The sequence below is a fragment of the Mycteria americana genome, chromosome 7, assembly GCF_035582795.1.
Source record: "Mycteria americana isolate JAX WOST 10 ecotype Jacksonville Zoo and Gardens chromosome 7, USCA_MyAme_1.0, whole genome shotgun sequence".
In the NCBI taxonomy this organism is placed as follows: domain Eukaryota; kingdom Metazoa; phylum Chordata; class Aves; order Ciconiiformes; family Ciconiidae; genus Mycteria; species Mycteria americana.
Window position 1 is genome coordinate 45,696,190 of NC_134371.1, and position 3,911 is coordinate 45,700,100.

Sequence of the window (3,911 nt, forward strand, 5' to 3'; positions counted from 1 at the left end):
TGTGAAGTGTGTTTGTGTATGCATACGTATAAATGCACAGATAAATGCACATATACTTTTAGACTTACTTGCTTACACATAGATGTAAAAAGAAATACACTTTATTTAGACAGCCACAACAAAGAGTTAAATATGGTAGTGAAGCTACTCTAGCTTATTTCCTTCTAGCAAGAAAGAAAAGCAGCTGCCTTGTCTGTTTTACACTCAGAACTACTGGTCTTTGTAAGAGGCAGGGAAGCAATATACAACATATACATTTAAGAGCTCAGTACAAACTCTTTGGGAGATAGAGTTCTTAACACCAGGCTTTTTATCCAGTTCTGAATTCAAGGATACCACTGATGGACGCTAGACAGAACTGCCTCTGATCAGAAAAGTTAATAACAACTAGGATTTCAAGAAAGGATGGAAAACAGTAGAAAAGAGTTAAGCATTGCACTGAAAATGTTATTTAAAACTTTCTTCAGACTCATTCCACATTACGAACAACTGGATGTATAAAATACTTAGGAGTAAGTAATTAATTATCCATTGACAAATTTGTTAAGCAAGATACTGAAAATTTTTTTCACATAAGATGTGCTTAAGTTTTCAGTTAATGGTATGTGAACTTTATGGAGACACACAAAGTAATATCTATAGGCATTTTTATGTCACTGTTAATCTGTTAGTGGAGCTTTGCAGAAACACTAAAAGCTAATACAAAGCTTTCCACCAAGGCAGCTCTGTCTTATCCTTTCTACATTGTCACTGTGTTACGAGATGTCTGCATTACGAGACCTGGCAAGGCCCCACAAGCCTGCAATTATTTAAATTACCTGAAGCCAGATTATACTTTGGCTCAGTATTTTTCTTGTTTAAACTACCTGAAACTGGAGCTATGATGCTGACATAAACAATTCTCCTACAGATTATGCAAGAATTTAGCTCAATTGTCACCCCAAAGTTCTGGAAATCCTTTCTTGAAATGAGTAAAAACTGTTTCCAGAAGTAAAGTTTTAAACAGAATTTTTTTTTTGCAACTTTTTACAAGATCATGTAAACATAATATAAAATGTAAAGCGTTTAATGGCTCTGTTGTTATGACTAAAGATCAGGGGATTGGCCCATTTTTATGATGACAACACAAAGATGTTTTGCACAAACTGCTGAACTCCACTGGCAGATCTTGTGCAAGGTTAGCACTGGGCAATAATTCTAAGAATGCACCCAGCCCTGCTGACATTGTCTGCGGCCACCTGCAACATCTGTAAAATAGTCGCACAATTACTATTTTCTTTTCTGAAACGTTCCAAGAACAGACTACAGTGCTTTGTCTTGTCACTAGGCAATGCAGAACTCCTCCTCTACTAATCCTGATTTTCAGGCTCCCTAAACCCCACACCCAACAGCTTTGCTATTCATGAGAGTTACCTTCCTTGCAATAATGACTAGGGAGTTCAAAGCGAGCCAAGACCATCCCAAAGACATCTTTCTATGCCTGAGTAAAAAGTTATCAACAACCAGAGAACAGGGTCTTCCATCTGCCCTTTTCCGATAGGATGCTACTATGTATCCTCACCAAATACTTAAGAGTAGTATGGTTGCCCTCCAAAGCAGGTGCATCAAGTAATGCTACTTAATCTTTCGTACCTCTTTCTGAGGACAGATACTTAGTTCTTGAAATCTCTTTCCAGACTATAGGAATTTGCTACTTCCTTGTGAAAGGCCTGACATTCTGAGCAGGAAACAGAATAATTTTAAATTCAGAATTAACTCTTCCTTTTGGGTCTATAACTGGGGAGAAGCTTTACCTTTCTTTCATCCCCAAACTCTTGCCTTCCAGAGATACGGTCTCACAGATTTGATCTCAGGACCTCCACTGAAAACAAAGCTACTGTACAAAAGATAGGTAAACCACAGTATCACCATTGTGAAATCAAGATTAAATTTAAAAGCATATGTGTGCTTACCTAGCGTTTTGTAGATTAAAGTTTAAAATGGACTTTTCTTATGCAAGTGTACGTTCAGCAAAGTTATGCATACAGCTTTGTTTAGTCAATTAAAGTCATCTTGTTTCTCCGCACTCCCTCTGATTTATCATCGCTATTATATCACATGTATTGGGAAACAGTTTCATTTCTGTAATTACATTTTCTATTAATCAGGGCCTCCAAAGGCAACTAAGCAACAAGTGATAGCTTTATAAGTAAATGGAAGGATTCGGTGTTTTACTAGCTTCCTGGCATGCGATGCTGGGACTTGAGGGTGGCAGAAGGAACCATCAAGTTCCACATTCCTTGCTCGGCCTGGCAGAGTCACTGCTGTGCAGCCAGGTGGCACTCCTTGTTGGACGGCCTTCAGGACATTTCTCTGTTTTCCTTTTCAGAAAGAAAGAGAGAATAACATTATGATTCCCCTCTGCCCTTCAGCTGATCCTCAGCAAAACAGTTTGCAAGCAGACTCAAACTCACTGTGGTTTCTTAACCTTTTTAACCATCAATGTGACAGAGAATCCAGTTCAGCTTCAGTCAAATCCCTGATAACCTTCCCTGGACCTCTGATACATGTCACACATGTATAATTTAAAAAAAAAAAAAATCAGGTCTCTGCTACGTCCTTTGTCAGAAAATTGTCACCATCTCCATTTTGACAAGGCCTGCCAATGCCCTGCGGTATCCACACAGGAGTTTTGTCCAAGTGCTATGCTAGCATTTTAACATGATTTTCTGTATCTCATCTCACAGCTATATTTAAACAGAGAAAGCTTTTCAACTGTTCACCACGATAATTCTTAGATGCCATAATCTTCTGACAATTACAAAAATGCATTAAATGTAACTAAATGTCAAATTATATATAAATACATCTTCATAAAATATGTGCAAAACATATACACGTATGATTTCCGTAAAGAATGCATTCTTTTTTCAACTGTCTCACGAAGCAGAAAACAGCAAAAACACACTAAAGAAATGTGGCAGCGCCTCATGCAGTAATTAAAGGTGTTGCCAACAAGCCATAAGCCTCCGCCACATGAGCAAAGGAAATATGGTCGTGGCAGATCGTGATGGCAGGCTGGCAATCCTAATCAAAAGGGGAAGAAAGTGCATCTGCTCTGTATTTACTATGTGATTTTTGGGGGTATCTCAGGAGACGTTTGAGCGGTGAGGTAACAGCGCGTGTGTAACTAACGGCTCGGTGGCAGAGTTTTCACGCCAGCACCTGGAAGGCAGCGCTGAGAGAGCCGAGGGACAGGCAGGGGTGAGCGGCTGGCCAGGCCGGCCCCACAGGCCTCTGAGGGGCCAGGGCTGGGCGTGGAGCCCGGGAGACAGGGCCCGGCTGCCCCGCGGGGACACCCCTGTGTGTGGGGACACCGAATTATTTTTAAGTTCTTCTCACAGCACCCCTCCCCGTTCCATGCCCACCGTCAGGGAGCCCACCGAGGCAAGGACCGGCCCCGCCCGCGGGCGAGGCGCCGGGCGCCTGGGAAAGCGGCGGGCGGAGGAACGTCACGCCGCTCCCCCGGGACAGGCTCGGAGCCGCCGCGGGGTTTCACAGAATCAAAGGATGGTATAGGTCGGAAAAGACCTTTAAGATCATCGAATCCAACCGTAAACCCAACACTACCAAGACCACCACTACACCATGTCCCTAAGCACCTCATCCAAACGTCTTTTAAATACCTCCAGGGATGGTTCCGCGGGCGGACGCCGGTGAGCCCGCGCTAGCCGCGCCCCGCTCCCGCGGCTACCTCAGCCTCGGGGCGCCGAGGGGGGGGCGCGGCCGGTCCCCGACGGCAGTGCCAGCCCCGGCGGGCGGGGGCTCTCCCCGCCGCTAACAAAGCCGGCCCCGCCCCGCCCGGCGGCCGCCGCCATCTGTCCCTCCCGCCCCCGCGGCGCGGCGACGCCCAGCCGGGCCGGCCCCGCCCC

At 44.6% G+C, this 3,911-nt stretch overlaps 1 long non-coding RNA gene across 1 annotated transcript; it reads right to left on the reverse strand.

Annotated features, from left to right (window-relative positions):
* Window positions 1-104: 104 nt before the first annotated feature.
* On the reverse strand, window positions 105-3,840 carry LOC142412635 (uncharacterized). The gene is made up of 3 exons (XR_012776553.1): window positions 3,666-3,840; window positions 2,454-2,539; window positions 105-2,360 (listed from the first exon to the last, which is right to left on the reverse strand). It is a non-coding gene; the product is annotated as an uncharacterized LOC142412635 (long non-coding RNA).
* Between the last annotated feature and the right edge of the window lie 71 nt (window positions 3,841-3,911).